This window comes from Neodiprion pinetum, chromosome 7 (genome assembly GCF_021155775.2).
Source record: "Neodiprion pinetum isolate iyNeoPine1 chromosome 7, iyNeoPine1.2, whole genome shotgun sequence".
Lineage (NCBI taxonomy): Eukaryota > Metazoa > Arthropoda > Insecta > Hymenoptera > Diprionidae > Neodiprion > Neodiprion pinetum.
In genome coordinates, this window is record NC_060238.1 from 5,931,228 (window position 1) to 5,952,468 (window position 21,241).

Consider the following 21,241-nt stretch of genomic DNA (forward strand, 5'->3'; position numbering starts at 1 on the left):
TAGAACGGCGAGGGATCAGGTGGGGTGGCAGAAAAAATAAGCCGGGGAGGAAAAAAGAAGGGACATAGAAAACTGTCGTAAGGCGCAGACATCGAGAGGTTAGCACCCGCTTCAACCCTCTCCTGCCGATCCTTTAAGGCCGCCTTTCATCAAATTGCAAAGCGCTGACGTCTAACCGCTTTTCTTATCGCCTAGGCAATATCTGGGCCTTTGTTTTACTAACGACACTTAAGCCGACATTGTTCAAGCGATTGGAGAAAATCTATTCTATGAGTTTCGTATGCACACCGTGATGCACATACACGTGCAGATTAATTTTACTTTCTGGTTTACGTCTAGTTTCAAATATCAATCACATCTTTTACAGTGGTTTGAAATAGTTAGTGGAAATGCTAGAGCGATACAGTTTCATTATTTGTGTCATTCATCTTGCACAGATTTCAAAGTTGTCATAAGTGTTTAATTAATGATCTACAGCTAAGCCGGCAGATTAATGATCGACTACAAGTTTGACGTTGTTTAATTGATGCTAATTAACTGAGTGATTCGAAAGTTAATTGTCAACTGAATTCTGGAGCTAATCCTCTGACTGTGAGGTCGTTAATACAAGAAACAATTACTTGTACACTGAGAGAAATTTTTAGTTCCGGTTATCGCTCATTGTCAGTCCTTAACTATTTTCATTTTTTACCACAACTGAAAAATATGGTTCCAGGTACAAAATGAAAATTAGATTTGTAGCTGTCACCAGAAAGTCTAGCATCCGTTACCATTCTTTCTCATTACAATCACTGTTACTATATTTTCTTGTAACTGTTGCGAAAATTTAATACTTGTGCAAGAATAAATTGACGTTAAAGCCTTATTTAAGTAAAAACGTAGAGTAAACCGAACAAACTGTTTTTGCGTTGCAATTACCAAAAAAGGATCGTCAATAGCGCAAAATGTTTGCGCGTTCCTTGTTTTTCGTAATTCCAACAATATTCAAACAGTTTTTTTTTTTAACGATACCTGTTTTACTGAATTTTTCTAGCTACTGTAACAAATGAAATTCATCTCAGTGTAGATTCAGGAAAGTATTTGAAATTATGGTGAATGGTTATAGTCAAGTTCGACTAATTCGCTTCTTTCGATTCTGGATACAGGCAACCCGATATTTTATTTTACGTAACTTTTGAACTAGGCTTAATCCAAATAACATGAATACTGACAACAACTGACAACCTTTCATGATACGGTACGAGCTTTGAAAACTAGACGATCTTGTACGCTGACCATATCTCGACGCGTTACTGTGCTTGACAGTAAGCGGAAGTGGTTTAGACAGCGCAATTAGGAGTGCAACACCGCCGCTTGATGAAATTCTGTTGGAACAGGGAATAGATTGGGAGAGCCAAGGGATGCCCTGAACCACCGGCTGACCTGCATTGCAGACTCGGCACGTCGCGTCGGTGGCAGGATGTATACGCAACAGTGGTCCAAGACTCCTTACGCTGCAGCAGAACAGTTTAATAAGATGCGGGGAGAATTTAGGGCGCCGCGGTCGACCTACTTGCCAAGTTATCTTTGCATAATGTTATTAATTAGTACCGAGTAACTATCCACTTGCTAGCCCATGGCGTCTACTTCCAGCGTCGTGCTTCTGTTAATTAATCCAGAAACTGCCGTGTGAAGAGCAGACTACAAACACCTCTGATAATCCTTTCGACTTACTGCTGGATGATCGTTGTGTTGGAAATTCGTCATGTAACGATAACTACTTTGCCCAATTTTCACCCGCTGAAATCCGTGCCCATCGATCACTTAAACATCATTCAACCTTGCTTCAGTTGCTTGCATGAGTCAGTCGATTCGTTCACGCCAACCACCGAAGAGCTTAACCGTCCAATTTTCTTTGACGTCGTGACGTGTAAATTCAGAATCCCCTTCGAGGATCTGTCGATCAATGATTCCGAGAATGGTTAACGCTGTCATTCGACTTTCAAGACTCACTAAGAAGGCTCTACGAGGATTTTAGCGCATCCTTACTTGAGGAGAGATTTTGATTCTTTTTTTTTCTTAGCAGTCACAATGCGTTTATACCTATGTTCAAGAAACGGTTACGTACCCGGGAAAAATTGAATCTCTCTAATTGATAGTCTCGACGTGTTCCATTCAGTGAGAACGGTATAATTCTTGTTTTGAATAAGTTGGCACGTCTGGTTATAGCTGCTGGTGATACGTAAATAGTGCATTTGAGCATTCCAACTTGTCAGTGGATGTCATTACGCGACATTCCCAAGGGCCGGGTTATATGTATAAGAGGAAACTCGTGTGCGTTATGTATTGAACAACAGTGTCGAGTACTTAGTAAATACTCAGTTTGGCTTGTACATACACACACAAGTATTTATACACGCGACCCTGATATTGCACGAACTTGAACGTTGCGTTTGAATGTTGATTGCGCGAAATTGAATGCATTTTCATTCGTCCAGACGAGGCGAGCAATTCTGTTAAAACGGTGCCAAGTCCCTTGAGTGGTGGGTAAAAATGTTGGGCAATAAATCGGGAAGAAAAACGACGAAGCAGCGGTACGGCTATGGGTAAAGAGAGAATGAAATCATGCTAATTCCAACGTTGCCGGACATTCGTTATACCCTACTAAATCTGATGAGAGAAACGTTGGATTTTTATCTGGGTTACCTTTTTATCACCGAGGCGGTGGGGGTGCGGCGTATAAGCTCGTCGAGTAGAAGAAAGAAAAATAATGCAAGGTAATCAGGGCGACAGGAATGAAATATCCTTGGACCTTCCGCATCGCAGAGTGAACTTTAGCGGGTTTGAACTTCTTTTTGGGACTTGCGCAATAACGTCGTCGAACCGTCAATTTAATACCAATAGAGTGGGAGAATTTATTTCGCATTCCTTCTGCATGTGATATCACGTTTCGTATCAGAATCCAATCCCTTTGAGCCGTAAGCTTCTTATTGGTTAGTGAATGCTTTCCGTGGATCGTTTTCGCGGCGACCAGGGTTTTCGCTTAGATTGGTATAGGGAGTAGAAATGGTGCCAGCGGGAGGATAAGAGAAGGGGAATCATCTTTCTATGACGGGCTGGTCTGCCCCAATCCCGTACTTATCTCGCCTCATCCATCTTGCTTGTGCTCCTCTTTATCAGTCCATCCTCACGCCAAACCCTTTAACTCACGAACCTGCAGGGGGCGGATGCCGGGAAGCAAGCCTACGGGTATTAATAACTTTGTACTAAGCTGGATGAAAGGTTCGAAGACATGCCTGCGAAAGAAACGAAACCCCCGAGCGGGAGAATAATTTCACACAAAAAAAAAAAAAAAAGAAATTTGTACCAACTCCTCTTTCCACCTCTCTTTCACGTCTTTCGAATAATCCCTTTTCACCTCGGTACATGTTCGACCATTTCTGCTACCGAAAGCGGTCTTTTGATTTTCATACTCGGTAAAACTTCTTAACAGCACCTACAAGATCCTTGAGGAACATACCAAATAAGTGACCTAGCTCAAATCATTTATTGGTACGAAAATGAATGTAGACACGAATGTAAATATGAAAGAACAGTCGTCGTTTTTGTTGTCCATGAATTCGTTAGGATAATATACTTAATTCATCTTACTTGATTTTTGCTTTTTTTTAACAAGCAACGGCAGTTGTCACACCTTTGTCACCCAACGCCCTTAAATACTGGACGAGGGGGTCAATCACGATGCAAAAATGGCGTACACTGATTACAATTACAAAGATTACAAAGATCACAAATGATTACAGAGATTACACAAAGATAGCAGCAAGATCACAAAAAATTACAAACGATTACAGGGATTGTAAAGTTGACAAAACATTACAAAATTTGCAGGGTTTACAAAAGATTGCAGGGATTACGGGATAATTACAAATATTACTGGAGATTACACAGATTATCGAAGATTAGAGAGATTACCTGAGATTACATAAAGATTGCAAAAAAGATGACAGAGAATACACGTGATTACAAAGAATACAAAAGTAACAAAAAATAAATGATATTACAGTAACCTTTGTACACCAGATTACAACAGTGATTAACTCCTCGATTAGATACATCTTACTCTCTTTACTTATATTTTGTCGGGCAATGAGTTATGTTCTTTCTGAAATCCCAGGTCAACGGTAAAAATATTTTATGATGCCTTTTAGAACCTTACATATTTTTCTTATGCTCTTACGGGCAAGATTTGGGTAGCGTCGAGTAATAGCTTATTCAAGATAAACTTGGAAACCTGGAGTTTGAAAATCTTTCATGGTATTTTTGAACATGCTCAAAACTAGGACGCACGTGCAGAGTAATAAAATCCTTTATGCAACAAGTGGTGAACGTTTCGGAAAACGATGTTTCAAACTGGAATAAGTTGACGTGAAGAACTGCAATCTTTATTAGAACTTCGCACAGCTCAGTCTTGGAGTTGAAAATAAATTTTGGCAGAGAATATATTTCTTGAAATTTATTATTAATTTTTACGGAGAATAGATGTGGAAGTTCAGTTTCTCGGCTATCTTTCTTTGGACAATTGATCTCTGATAACCAATTCATCTCCAAACATTTAAATTCATCAACTCTGTAAAAAAGACGAGCTTTGTCTTTAGTTTAGAAATACTATTTTCACACTTATATCGAACACTATTATTTCAGAGAGATTATTTTTCAATAAATATTTGTTATCACGCTTATTGCAAATTCTGAAACCGTGTTATTTTATTTCCTTACAAACTAAGTAACTATATATTAGCATAGAAATTTCTGAATCTACAATATTAACACCAAACTTTTATTAGCAAATTCCCCGGAGCCCTATTCGGTATTGGTAAACTTCAGGAGCGCATATATTTTCTCCATTAAGCTCATTTTAGCAGATGGTAAGAAGTAAGATTTCCAAAGCCTTAAGGCAAGGTTCAAGAGCTGGTAGAAAAGTTAGATTTCTTGAGGTACAAGCAATTAGGCGAGAAGCTCATTTCAGAGAAATTTACAGTTAACTAATAAAAATCTCTTGAGTTGAAAATAGCACAGAAATCAATAAAACTAAAAGTCCTAATAGTCAATTATTAGAAAATCCTTTACTCTTCCAATACGGAACAGCGATTCAATTGCCGCCAACAGAACAATCGTAAGTAAACAACGTTGTGAAAATATTCGAACGGCGTGTTGCTAGAGGGAGTAGAAACTACGTCACAGTTCATCCCGATTTGCCCGTTTGCCGCCACTAACCTAGAGCCAACCACAGAGTCTGAAGTTCTCTAGATCGACTAAAGATAAGTGCAAAACCTAGGCTGACAACTGTTTTAAACCACTAAGTGAACCGTAGAACCAAAGAGTTCCAAGGGGAAAATTATCATCGTTGATCTTAAGTAAATTATTTTCAGGGATTTATATCACAATCAGATTCAGCGTTAAATTGTGTCGTGAGTTGGATTCTTTTTGAGCAAATCAGCAGTAAATGGAATTCTTGTAATAACACAGTCACGGTTCATGAGGTGAAATGATCTTTCGAATCATGGGGTTGGTTTCAAGCTCAACGAGACGATTGATAAACGCAATTTCCGGAGAATATTCGGTTATGATTTATCACGAAAAGACTGACCTAAGACAAAATACGCGAGAGATTCTTTCATCTTTGAAACAAGGATAATTGTAGGCAGTCTAGACTAAGTACGAGCGAAACGATATTGATTGCGCTGGGTTGAGGTTATATATTTTCAGTGATAAGCTTAGGGGCATCTATAAAATTGATCCTTCGAGCAATATTTTCTTCTCGGATTAACTTGTCGCTGCTAGGATAGATATGACACAGGTAAGAAGAGGAAATAGCAATTACCGGGAACAGGATCCCTCCGAGGGGTTACCAACTGACTGGGAGGTACGGTTAGAGCCGATAGAAAAAGGCGGATAACAATCCACCCAACTAGAACGATAGCCGGACGGAACGGCATCACGCCAATCGGGTTTGCCTGAACCGTGGAAATCCTGAATAGGGAGGGTGAAGATTACGGGTTCAAAGAAAAGCACAAGAAGGCATGAAAACTACTAAGAAGATAACCGAACGAGCAATAAGATCGAGCAATGGAAACTTTCTTTTTTTTTTTTTGCTTGTGTTTCATATTAATTTTCGACAATTAAGTTGTAAGTACACTTACTTTGTACGTAAGTGTAGTAGAGAATAAAATTTGTTTGAGACATACAGGTATTTAGGACCGACTAATCAGTGTGGTAAACCGATAATAGTAAAACTCACAAGGAAGGTATCTCAGCTCGATCACTCCGATTTGATTTCTTTTGTAATATGTTATAGTAGGCTAAAAACTAAACAGAACGTATATTTCTTTAACTGCCATTAAACGCTTTAAGGGGGTGAAACCACCATCCAAAGTAAGGCATATCAAGAGGTGATTTTGCAGTTTCACTCACTAGAATAGAATATTTTTTAACCAATTCAGCTGGAAAAGTTTTCGCATAACGAGAAATGAAAATTGTAACTTTCTTAATGCAAAAGAAAAAGAACTACCAAATCGCTCTTTGACATGCCTTACTTTGGTGGTTGGTTTACAACACATCGCATCGTATCTAGTCTACTATAACCTATTACAAAAGAAATCATATCGGAGAGATCGACCTGGGATACCTTCTTTGTCAGTTAAAGTCATTCCATATTGCGAATTTATGGGTTATGGATGCATTTGTGAAATCGACTTCGTTAAACATCTCTTAAAATAACTAACATATGAAATTTCTCAAATACTTTGCGAAGTTGCGAACAATTCCCAAAGATTCAAACAACCACACGTTTCAATTTGGTTTTCAAATAAACACATGATTCTGAATTGATTCCACTGGTACACTCTTTTCAAATTCATAACGGAGCAGTGCCAATTTACCGTATGTCAAGGGAAGCTCTGGGTGAAAACGGTGTATCAGAATATGTTATAACAACTTGCGAGATGCGTCCTATTTATCGTCAGGTAGGTATTACAGGAATTCTTGGTACCTACATGGTAGCGGTTTCAAAGGCGGTTTTTCTAACGAGGCAGGGAGTTGCAATGTGAATGCCGACAGTATCGAAAAGAAAACTGATAAAAAAGTCGGAGGCCTCAGCGTGGTAAAGATGAAAAGAAGAAATATCCTTTGTGCTTTCCCTTACATCGAACGCGAAAGATCAAGCGTGTTTTTCTTTTTTCCGAAACCTCACGGGGATTCTGGGAATAGCGATTTATTTTAGCTCATGAATGACACCCTAGGCTTCCGTTATTTCTATGATCACGTAACGCAGCGTGAGTTGCACTGATTCTTTTTACTAACAAATCAGAGATTCCAACCAAGTAATTTGTAAACTTGCACAAGTTTACTCAACTGACAATGAAATCATTGCTCGTGAGATTGGCAGTGTCAAAATGTCGGCCTTTAACAATAATCGTCTTATTTTACATTAATGGTCGTTTTTGCAATTTGCTTCGTTGAGTTCAGTTCCTTTCATTAGTGCTCTTTCAATTCTTTCTACTTTTTTCTGTGTAATTTCCTCTGGCCAATAAATTGATTATATTTCTCAATCAGAGCATGGATTCGTTATTTCATACTAGTACTTACTGTAGACAGTCGTTATTATTAATTGCTTCACGTCTGCTTTCTTCTCGGTCCATTTTGAACAGATCTTGTTACTTTCGCTTGATTTTCACCAGGTAACTTTCACCGAATATACTTATACCTTAATTTTTTCTCGTAACCTCTCTGGCGCTTTCATTTTATTTTATATCTTTTGTGTTCAATTCTTACAGAAGCTTGAGTATCGTATTCGAAGGAGGTCCAATTTGAGATGAAATAATTGTTTCCAAATGTGCTGATTTGCATAGTCGTGGGAATGAGCTTTTAAAATTTCCCAATAAAGTGGGTACGTCAAATTAGATTGAAAATGAGCCTTCAACTAATCACAGAATCTGTAAGCCAAAATCATTTAAAAGACGCAACACTTAAAGCATGCGTATGCGGATCTTGACCTGAATCACAAGCAGATCAAAATCGTGTAACTCGAATCGGAAAATTTAGCAGTAGAATCGGATTGCTTGGGAAATATCTACTTGGAAGCCTTTCAATTTGATCAAGATTCTGCAACGTAATGCGCTGCGAAACTGAGATCAGATCAGTACCTGATGAGTCTTAACCCCTTGTGGCCCACAATCACATATTTTAAAATAAATAGCCATTAAGGACTTGTCATTAATACCTTCCGTATGGGTTTTGTAGGATCTTATTTAGTTTGTTACAGAAATGTCACAAGGGACTACAGGGGTTAAAAAATCAGGAACACATCGATCTTGATATGATTTTTTAAGGAAGCTGGAGTTTTTGATGAGGCTCTACCTCTTATGATCGATATTGTTCCTTCTTTTACAATTTACCGTATGTGTAGCTCTGCTCAGGAATGTGCCAAAGTGCCCAATCTGCAAATCGTGATACTAGCCCGTTAAAAAAGAGCCTAAACCAAAACATGAATCACCAGGCGAAAAGCAATAAGAATAATTAAGAACACACGAACACAATAAACGTTCAATTAAAGATCTATGTTAAGCCTTACTATACATACAACACAAAACATCTCGAAATGTATTATCCAGAGAAAGAAACATGAATAAACAATTAATACCAAAAGAAAATCTGTAAATTGGAAATATTTTTCACCAGCACCTCAGGTGATAAAATGGTCATAAAAATATTGAGACCTATAACTGTGCCCTAAAAGTTGCCGAGTCCTGGTTGATTCTAACGTCGTCAATACAGTTTCAAGGCTTTGCAGCTTCAGTTTAAGTGATAAATATGATGTGTATTAAGTCGAACGTGTTGCGAATAATTGGGCAGTGAGAATTTGAGCCCGATTCACAGGTGCAATATTAATCAACCGATGGAATTACGCTCGTGACTGAGGGTTCGTACAACGTTTCAGCAGCCCTTTGCCGTTCACCTTTATCCCGCGATCTCCGACCTCCAGCCTAAGGACTCGCGTGTGCCAGTGTATCCCATTCCCATTTTCACCTCAAAGTACGGCCAACCCATATTCCAGTTTACAATTGCGTGCACGCACGAACTTGTAATGCGAATTGCCAAACGGCGATTGCTGTACGATCCGCGCCCCGCTTCTTGAAATAATGCAAAGGGCCCCGCAAAATCCTTATGGAAATTGGCTCCCGGTTGAATTGGTTGGATTTTCATTATGATATAGTACATAATCTCCCGATCAATAGTTCATGTGGATACAAGTCCCAAAAATCAGTAGCTTCTGAGATATAGGCTTCGGAATGGGGGCGGTTTGATTTTTTCATATCTATGGATTACGCGATTTTTACGAATTACGAAGCTTCAAGGGGGACTCGAAGTCAAATATATCACTCAAAAACCGCAACGCCGTCAAGTCAACTATTGTCGAGTCGGAGGGTCTCGTTTTTCACGTGAAATCTGACGTTGCAACTCTTTCAGGTGAACAGGCGAGTTCGTGGATGGAATCAGTCGCAACTTCCTGTCTGTCTGAGAATTAACCGTCAAGTTTTTTGAGTGATTTTTTTTTATTTCGAGTCCCCTTAAAGTTTTATAATTTATGAAAGTTACGAAATCCAAAGATATGAAAAAATCTGGACAACTTTCTTTCGAAGCCTGTATCTCGGAGACTAGTGATTTTTGGGACTTGTGTCCATACGAACTTTTGATCGGGAGGATATTTACTATAACGTACTCAAAATCCAACCAATTTTACCAGGAGCCAATTTCCATAAAGATTTTGCGGGGTCCTTTCCAATCTTCTGTTGTTATTAAGCCCCCTCTTTTGTCTTCTAAAACCAATTGCTGAATTGCCAGTGATATTTTTGCCAGTTAACGTGGTAAGTCAAATTTGGAAGCGTTATAAGAAAACTTTCTCCAGATATGACTGAGATACATTTTTGAAATTACCAAGAATTGACGAAAAAACGAAATTGCAGTCATTGTAGTCGAAGAAAATTTAATCATGCGGTACGGATGTTCTCACGTAATTTCGCAGGCAACATCACCTGCAGATTACTGTGCGAAATTATTAAAACCTGAGAGTGCCATCAGTCCTCGTTTGTAACAGTCTCTGCACTCAAACAAATGCATATTATCAATGCATGGACCATAGCATATTTAGTACTTGGTTAAATATTTAGTCGTGTACGAATTTTTACACACGGTATAACGTAAGTACGTCTAACGAATAACTGAATATGCACATTTATGAGCATTGCTGCTGCTACTGCTGCAGGCTAAATAGCGTGTGCTAATTTTTTTTTTTTTCTATCGCATTGAAGGCTTCTCACTAATTTAACGTATTTTAGTGGAAATCTGGTTTTGGGTCGACGTCAATCAAACCCCATTAATTATATTTGATGGCAAAAACATTTCCTGGCTGTCAGAGTGATGTTATAAAAGTTCAAACAGTGTTGCAAACCCATTCGAATCATTCCTCTACGCAATAACGTTCTCGTAATTAAAACATTTACATAGATACTTGGAACATTACCGAAACTTTGTATGCTGTACGATTCTAATTCCAGTTTCCATACTTCCAACAGGAAACTGGTAAGCAGTTACAGCAGTAAACCTATAAACGACAAATTATTTTCAGAGTATGTGTGTACGAGCAGCTGGCAGAATTAGATTAGCAATTCTAAATTGAAAACTGTGTTAGTAAACAGGGCTGAAATTTCGAATGAATTTCCTTGTTAGAATATGCAACCTGCACGAAAGAGAAATATTGTAGATTTCACATATCCTGTGCTGAATATAGAAACAGTTCTTTTTTGGAATCAAATCTACAGCAATTGTGGCAAGATTTACAAATCCGACAATCAAATTTACAAAACAAATAGGAAGAGTTACAACATGCTCAGGTAGATCAATCACAATTGATGTAAATTTGTCTACAAAAAAATACTGTCCACATGTAAAAAAAATGTATTTCTTAAATTTGAATTTTGCGCGCTCCGTGCGAATAGAGTAGGAACCCCACCGTAATGTAAAGATATCATGCGTTAAAACAGTTTTAATGGAAAATAAGTTATAAATATTGAAAAAAGGGAATTGACAGTTTAAACAAAAAACTTAAACGTCGTGTCTTTATTTTCAGGTAAGACTTTCTGTAAATAAATGTAGACAGTGCTTGTAGTTAATGAAAGAAAACTCTGTTTTCAGAGTTTAACGTACTTGGTCAATCCTGAATAAATAAGAGAAGGAATAGCCCTTATATTACTCGCTACCACAGATGTAAAATCTACATGGAATTTTTTTTTTTCGGGCGGTCGTGCGAATAACTCAAACACAGCCCGTCGATATCTGGAAGCAGTAATATCGAACTTTGGACAGTGCATCGTCGTAGAGTGTGTGTACGTGTGTATCAGACGTTTCGTTCCGGTTCCGAGAGCTTTGGAAAAAGTTTACAAAGGCGTTGCTGCAGATGCGTTGGCTTGGGTAGTTTTCGAGCCGGATCATTTTTTCCTTCGACCTATATTCCGCGAAAAGACAATGATGTAGGGATATGCCGCCGCTCCATTGCACTAGGTGTAACATCCGGAGTTTCGAAAGCTCGAACGTAATCAGATAAATTAAAAACCCCGTCCCTTGCAGCGAAAAGTTCCGTCGCGTCGCCTCAAAACCTCAACGGGCCGACTATATCCTGGTATCATCCCTTGGCTTGGAGCTTCGTCCACAGGGACTATATCCTTTCGGTGGTGTACGCGGCAAGAGTGGCTACACTCGTAGAATAATAATGCACGATTCTTTGCGGCACCCTCATTTCTACAGCTCTGCTTTGCCTAGTTCTGCAGGCTCTCGAACTGTTTTTGAGTCCGGAAGCGAGCCGTCGGGCTTCACGATTCTCTGCCGCTGCCATATTTTCAGACAAGTGAGTTCATATTTCAGATTACGCCAACGCATCGCGAATACTCACAGCCAAAGCGAGGCTCTAGAAACCGTAATTTAGGGTCCACCCGCTGGTATGCTTAAGGATATTGAAGCCCCGCGGGCCTCGGGATGAGGACGAAAAGAAGGGTGCAGGACGAACAGCCTCGAGAAACGGGTGATACCTACAAGAGCGAGGAAAATAACCGAGACGGGAAAAATTCCGATCACACCGTAATGCACAACGCTACAAGGGAAATTCTTACTCCGGGCTATTGAAATTCTCACGTAGGTGTACCACTTCCTGGATAATACCCGCTTCCGGAAAATGAGACCCGGAGGAAGTAAACCATTTCACACCCTTCCCTTCTTTATTCGTCGGGATAGGTATACGCGCGACTCCATCAGTTGAGAAAATACTTCTTCCTACGGGCATCCCAAATCGGAAAGTGGAAAGACTAATAGAGTCAAGTTTTCCGCCGCTGTTAAATGATGTAAGAATGTAATGCGAGCTGGCAAAGCTGCTTGCCAGAGTCTTAGGTTCCGCAAAATTCCTCGATTTGATAAACGTTTGATAACTTGTCCGGATGATAGTGACGATTACTTGAGCCTGGGCAGTTTTAACCTTTTTTTTTTTTTGTCATCCTGTCTTGGCCGAAAAACCTATTTTCACTTCTAGCATAAAATCAGTATTGACATATTACGGAAGATCGCAACATGAAAGTAAAAATAATATCCATTAAACGAAAGTGTCCGATTGGTGTTTTCGGGTTTTACGCACCCGTTGCAAGCCGCAAATAATATCGATTCGATATCTGCACCTATATGAATGTAATGTAATTCCATTCACAAGTGCTGACGCGGCTTGTAGTAAATTCGACAAAGGTAATCGTCACGGTAACTCTGAATTGGAGTCTATACAATTTGTTTGATTGCGAAGTATTGCCCAAAAATGCAATGAACCTTTCGCTGTTAAGCTCAATTCAAATCCGGAATAGTAGAAGCAGCAATATCAGCATCGGTACTTCGGGTGTGAGCTTGTGTAATTCGCCCATATACCCACTGAATTTCACCGTGAAGTTGATCCAAGCATTCGCGGAAAAGGATATGTTTAACTTCCGACATTTATGCAGGCCAGAATCAAAGTAACTCAACGGTTTTCTGGGAAATTGAAACACGGGTAATTTTGTTTAAGCAGTGCGAATCATTGAACCGATCACTGTTTTTTTTCAGTCAATATAAAGAGTGCATTTATTCAAAAAAACACACGTTTGATCGCCACATTTGATTAAGTCAACAAATCCAGTCTCTTTGTGTGGTTGTGTGTGCATATACTTTTTTCTGTACTTACAGTAATTTCTCTGTGTTACAGCACCACAGTAATAATTCACGTATCATTGAGTAAAAAATGACTATTGATCTTCAGCTGTTTCCTTGTACTTCATAAGTAATTTATATTGTATAAAGACTTTTTGATGTAATTGTATGGAGTCTGAATAAGCCTGTGTAACGTTTATAATGTACCATTTCGTCTGTAAGAAACCAAAGGCACGTTTTTCACAGATTCATCGAAGTTGGTTGTAATTGCGCGGTGTATTGATGCGAACGAAGATGACTCAGGACTGATTACAATTTACTCACTGCCGGCTGACACTCGTGCTCAGCACTCCGTTTTTCCATTGCTTCCGATTATACTTACGCATATATACAAGGTATTTCCATGTAAACGCCGCACTTTGTTTGGTTGCCTACCGCTGAGGGGTACAAATATCGGTAAAACAGGCCTGTCGAGCCATAATCACTTTAACGTAACTCCAGAACGCGATCACCGAACGCTTCAGCATGGATTATAAGTAACGAGACAATTGCTTGGTCAAACTCAAACAACTTGGCAACACGGGCAGTTCCAAATCATTTGCGAGGACTTTAAACGCGCTACCTACCGATAACTTGATAGATCTGTATTACCGATATTTGTTTATGTTGTTATCCTCGGTGGTAGGCAACCTGACATACTGTGGCGTTTACTTGTAAACATCCTGTGTATATATAGCAGACTCATCGCGAGATTTCTACCAGCTTAGGAAGCCTCACATTGACTGCTGTCGATTCCCGAATATCCTCTAAACTGATCGCGGAGATTCGATTTCACGGTGGTTACCGGCGAGAGAGATTGTCATCACAGAATGCCGCTCGAGGGTGAAAGTTGCCTCTGGAATTGTCACGTGATCGTGGATTGCTTATAAGCCTCTTAAAAAGTTGACGCCAATAATTGGTGTGGAGAAAAGTCCGTGGATGATGATCGCATGTTCATATCCTCATTGCCAAATCTCCAGCTGACATATTCTAAATACATACCGACTGAATCTGAGCCGCATTGTGTAGGTTCCAACAATTTGAAATTCATATGCTCCTCCACTTGAATTTAGTTGCGCTTTGTTTTCGCACCATCTACATTCCAGAGGTTCACCGCTGCAGTTTCCTCGGAAATGCCAATAAAGGACCTCGTCATCCATTGTCGTCCTGCTAATAAGGTATTCGAGTATTACAGAATGGTATATTAACGTATCCATGTGACAATGCAACAGCAGAACATGCAACCCTTGTTCGGCACGAACATATCACTGCACTGCTAAATCATACTCATACATATGCGAACACATCTAGACCCGATTCTGTACTGCTGTAACCTGCCAGGCAGGAGTTGAAAGCCCAGTTTCAAATACCAGCATTTTTGTTCAAACGAGGAAATTAATACGAATAGGTCGTAATATGAACAGTGACGCTTCTTCTACACTGAGACTTAACGCATGATCGATTCTTTACATTAACTTTCAGACAATCAATTGAATAGACCTTCCCTTAACAATTATTGATGTTAATGAGTCCCTGAAAAGTATTATCTTGAATTTTTTAATCCTTCTGATATGCTCCAAAGGATTAATGAAAGTGTAATTGATTCCAACTGGAACAGTGGCAATGGAAATATTATTGTTATGCCTACGTAAAACATGAACTTAAGCTCGTAGTTTTGTGTGGTTTTCTTGCCGCAGGAGGCATGATGGTTACGAATTTTTAAAGGGTCTGACTACGTTTCACAGAATGAGAGAGACTTCGCTCGGAATTACCTGGAATCTCACCTCAGAGAATGATAAACTGTAGTTGAAACTGGTTCGCATACACAGTCGTAACGCATGTGTCTGACATTTGATAGAAATGGTGGTGCATTACTGTGTTGGCTGGTTTATTCTTGTCCAACCCCAACAATTACACAGTTATGGAAGTGAAGTGAAATTCGAGCTCGGTGAACTTGAGGTTCCTATACAACAATTTAATATCCCTGTTTCATGCATGCACCTTCCGTTTTCATTAGCAGTGATGCCGGAAGAATTTTTCACTCTAAAAATGTGGTTCCGTGTGTCGGACAATTTATCAATCCTGGCTTATCGCGGACCCAAGTTTTTCCCCGTTATCGGTAAAGGATAAAATTTACGTCTGATTAGATCAGAAATTTTTTATCACGGAACTATAGGTAAATAGACTTTCGGCGTCGTGCTGTAAAAATTGGTGAGAATTTCAATGCGATATGCTTGCGCGTTTCTTGTCGTCTGATACTCAAATATTTGCACCAGCTTATCCGAGCCAATGTTTGCTTTTCTACTATCACATTCCACCTATGTTGGCAGTTCTAGTTTCTTGTACGATTTATTTTCATCAATCGTGAAAATTCCACGAATGCTGCATATATTTGTATTAACATGCAAATCTCTAGAGAATGAAAATTGATTATTTGGATTGTACTGGAGTTTGTATTCATGAATTTGCCGTATGGTGTCTCATCCACGATGCTCCGTGACGTTACGTATTAAATTCATTGGACTACATATTCTTTATTCTTCTTCTTAGTCTCTTTTTGCATACGTTTACAGGAATTATTGATATGATTATGTAATACATTTTAAGCCACTTCTATTCTACTAAAAACATTTGTTCCTGTGAATGTATACAATTTTTTTGTGGCTTTTATTGTTTATCACCTGTTTTGGGGAATTCACTGTTGAAATCAATATCATTTGACAGTTACTATATGTGCTCCAAAGTTTTTTCATCTAATCATCTAATTCTATTTTCAGTACATCCAGTCAAGAGAACAGAGAAACGAGTTATTTCTCAAATTATCTCAGCGATATAAAAAGTAAAACGGGGAGTCAGAACAGTTAGAAGTTATCGTCACGTTTGTTTGGTTTAGAAAGTGAACATATAGTTAAAGAAGTTGAAGATGGTGATGGACATTTTTCATAGGATCCGTTATTTGGCCAACCAGAAGCCGATACTAAGCAGGTAAGTACTGGCGTCTACGTTAAAAAGCACGTGCCCGAATTGTCAAGTGAAAAAACATGTGAAATAATGGTTGATAAAAGGACTCTGCAAATTCAGCAATAAATTTGTCAATTTAGCAATAAGTTAATCTGATTCTGTTCCAATGTACTTTATTACTCGAACCTGTTTCAGACATTAATTTAAATTACTCTCCGAGGGCACGAGGACATGAATCATGGCGTTTTATGAGAAAAATGATATCCCACAAGTGAGAGCGGATATCTAACCGAACCGTTTCGCTTATCAACGTGCGGCTTAATTCAAATTCTACAAATATATACGCTTAAAGGTTTAACAAATTATGTGTCATAGTTTATTTTTTCAGGGTTTTCTCTCGCAATTGGATGCCTCGGAAAGCTTACATATCGTTTAGTAGTAATGCTAAAATGCAAAGTAAATACCTTACCGCAAGTTCCAGATCGTCTCGGTCTCGGTCTGGCAATTCCTTCTGCATACAGTTCAAGGATTGCAAAAGACTGAGCTGTCTCCAGGAACTGTGGAGCGACTTCTTCAACATCTTATTTTCTGTTATTACGTTTCAACCTTTTCTGTACATTTCAGGGTCAACTAAACTCTGGCATATAACGTGGGGCTGAAAGTGGCCACTCGAAATAACCGTTTTATCAATTTCGATCGCGCTAAAACGCGCCCTGGACGACGGAAGCGAGCAAAATTGTATCAATTTTCAGCCAATTAGCCCCCCTGAATACGTGTAAACTGTTTTTACGCTATATCGCAAAATTTTGTCTAATTTCAAGTTGTTGTTGGTTTTTTTTTTTTTACACTCTCTCAGTTACAGAACCACTATAGCGGCACTCATTTTTTCTTTTCTTTTTTTTTTCATTTTTTTTATACTCCACGCAAAGTCCTGATTTGTTTTACAAGTTCGTGTAAAAAAATACTTGAACTTTGGAATGAGATTTTTTTGTGAATCCATAGTTGTTTATAATTGTTATAAATAAATATATGTAAAAAAAAGGTGTTTTCGTGAACGTAATTCGTTTGCGGAGAAATTTGATACTAAACGTATGCTAAAAACGCTTGGAATTCATTGGTTGAAAAACAGAGATCTCGGAATAGCCATCAGATTTACAAGATTCAATTCACAGGGGAAGTTTTCACCCTCCTTAAGGTTGCATACAGATAGTATCAGGGGTTGAACTTTTTCTTGTCCTAAAATTTTGCTGTCTCAAAATGGATGTTCATATAAATCTCATCCAAGAACACTTGTCTAAACCAATGTTAATAATTCACCCCGTTTTCACCCTGTTTCAGGGAGTGGTCTTAGTTTTATTAAATTATTGAAATCAGATTCTCATTCAGAGTAGACAAATACATAGGTAACGTGTAATTGCACTTTCGTGCAAGAACAAACAAACAAACAAACAAAAAAAAAAGAAACAATCCGAATTGCGTGACTGAAAGGGTTACGGTAATATAACATGTGCTGCGTAGTTGGATACAAAGCTCTGTTCCAATCGTAAGAGGATTCCTCGAGATAGCGCGGTATGTACAGTATGACGTTAATTGGCGACATTCACATGGTTGCTATCAATTAAGCACTAATTATTTTACAAGGTAAGGTCTGTAGGATTTGAATCAAGAATTACACGCTTCACACTCGAACATTTCAATGAAATTCTGTACCTGTGTCTACTTAACGATGAAATTATGTTGAAAACGGGAGTTTCGTCCGCTGCAGTGTTTCAGAAATCTGTTCCGCCGCTGCGTCGGTGGTACGATATAAACTAATCAACGAATTTCTACAATCGTAGGAAACGAGCCTTAGACGCTAAGTGAGCGCTGTATGATTAACATTCAGCGTGAAAGGCTGAGTAAAGATGCGCTTGACACTAGTCGTAGTTTGCAAAGGTTGGTAATTAGTTTGATTCAACACGAAGCCCGAGTTCGCCTACAAATCATCAACGCATCCGTACATACGTAATAATATATCAGTATTTACATGAATACGTGGATAAATTGGCACCGACGCCCGTTTTCAAAGTATACATAATACATATAACTTATTTTATTTCAGCTGAAACATCGTGTGCCTCGTATTACTCTCGTAATTAACTCGTTGTTGTAATAACGGGCTAACGAAGTCACGCAGACTGCTGATGTTGCCGCCGGCGCGGTGAATTTGTGGCGTTACCTTTACCTCGTTGCGATGAATCGCAGGCTGTATAATATATAACATGTGTATATGTACGGAAGGAAGGTAGCGTGGAGTAAGGTGAAATTGTACTTCCGAAATTAACCTTTGAATTCAGTCTCTGGAAGCTGTTCGATTTCAGACGTATTCAAATATACACGAGGTATGTGTGTAAGGTGTATGAATTGATAAAAAAAAAAAAACTTTTAAACGTTTTGCTGAAAAAATTCCAAAATAATTCCTTACACCTTGTCCGAAGTACATAAGAAGCTGTAACGGTTAATTATTCTTTCTATAGTGATTCTGTAGAACTCTAGGAATTTTCTCGTCTATGAATACACTGGGAAAAATTTCATTTGTTACAGTAACTAGAAAAATTCAGTAAAACAGGTATCGTTAAATAAAACTGTTTGAATATTGTTGGAATTACGAAAAACGAGGAACGCGTAAACATTTTGCGCTATTGTCGATCCTTTTTTGGTTATCGCAACGCGAAATCAGTTTGTGAGGTTTACTCTACTTTTTCAGTTAAACAAGGCTTTAACATCAATTTATTCTTGCACAAGCATTAAATTTGCTTAAAGCTGCTTTTGCCTTATTTGGAAATATCAATTATTCGGAATGCAAGTGGTCGATATTTCTATACATCCACTTTCACTAGGTACGATCGATTACGGAAAACGTTAAAAGTTAATGCAATAAATGAAGTCTATGCCTGCTATAACTTAGGTTCAAATATGCTCGATTCCGTAAAATATTCGCTTTGGAAGCATCGCTTTGCGCAATCAATTTCAAACGATACTACATCAACAGCAATTTTTGATCATCTCTGCGCGTAGTTGCGTGTCAGTTTCACACAGCCAAAGTATAACTGGCGTGAATGGTAAACGAGATTTGTGCGTGGCAATGTATAACTCGGAGGTGAAAATTTCAACCGTGAATATAATATAGTTGACGGTGAGGATCCGAACCGAGAGTTATAAATCTTTCGTAAAATCGAGTCCTGCGGAAGCGAACGAATTGGGAGGAGGCGAAAAATCTGCGAGGACTCAGGGGTCGGAGGGGGGAGGGGGGGGAGGCGGAATATTTGAAAATAGAAACCGGAAAAACACTTTTGCTACTTTGATTCTGAAATTAGGGAAGATACACGGCCCAGCAAATTTAGGGGCTGCCTGCTTTATGTGTTTTAAAGCACCATTCTTTATCATGCTCGAATGCTTTCCGAAGGCTCGGGCCAAGTGGATCCCGAAATCGCTCAGGTGCCTCCCCTGCCCTTCACCCCTACGATTCCACCGAACAATCCCTCTCCCTCTCTCACTCTTCATCACTCCCGCAGGATAGACACATCGAGGAATAAGAGAAATGTGCTATTTTGAGAAGAATTTATCACTGTCGTTGCGTTCTTCAACGCTCCTGAGCAAGATTAGTTTGTTCTATTTGAATTTTATTGTTGTAGAAAGTCGGCTCTCGCGTATCCGATTGAAGATAACTCGCACAGCGTGAAATGACAGAAAACTTTGTAGAAAAAACTAAAATTGTTGTAAGACTACAATGTTCAGCGTTGTTGTAATTTTTTTTTTTTTGTTTTTTCCGTCAATTACAATTCATCATTACCTATGCATTTTCTTCAGGTTCCAGGAATGCTTCAGCTGTTATATAATTTTTTATAAAATTTTGCAACTTTGAGATAAATTTCAAGTTTTTCAAATTTAAAAACTTCATAACAATGACACCTCTATACAATGATCATTTCACCACGTTTTAGGCGTATTAATTAAATTTTTGACATCATATAGCAGCAGGAATTGTTCAGTTTTCGGTTTTATGAATATCTCAATTTCATTTTTCTACGCAATAGACATTTCTTTACTGTAAGAGGAACTTTGCAGCTTGAAACATCTTTAATTTATTAATGAAATAATTTATGTGTGTCTACATTTATTTCTGCTAAGTAGGTCCGATCAATTAAAACTATTTGATGAACATATTTTGCTTAAAATTGATCTAGTCCTGAAAAAAATTGGATATGGTCTTCTGGCACTCAAATAAATTGTCATTAGCCAGCTTTTATGACAGAATTAAATAAATGAATTATATTCACCCCAATATAGGAGTTATTGAAATTATAATTAGGCTCTGTACAAACACTTGAACTTGAAACTGTGTACAAAGAATGCGAAATCGTATTCTAAAAATACTGCACCAATGTTTAGAATGATTTTGCAATAACTCGATAAACAATTTTCTCTGCGAATATTACGACGTTTATTTTCTAATATTGTAAAAACCTGATTACAAAAGGTCAATTCTACCGAAGAACCATAAAATTAGGACCGTGACTTAGTTTCCATTTTCTCGACACTTTTGTCTATACCCACAAGTAGCATACTTGTAATTCATGAATAAGGATTTGAAGAGTTCTGACAATTCTTTTACTGGACTTGAAAGAAAAAAAAAATCCTATTCCATGCTCCTTGAAGAATATCGGATAAGGATTTCGCGATGGATTATGCAAATAAAATAAAATGGGAGTCTTGTGACAAATCTAAGAAAAAAATACTTGTCAATTTCAATGAATTAATTACACAGAGGTTGAGGGGAGAGGATGCAGAAAAGTTACACAGTCTTTCCTCTCCTGGGCACAACGACGTGAATATACAAACACGTATAAGACACATGTGAGCTTCTTATATTTATTTGTTTGCGTATAAGATTTTAGGAAAGCGGAACGTTAGATCGCCAAAGGCGTGTGCCTACATACCTACGTCA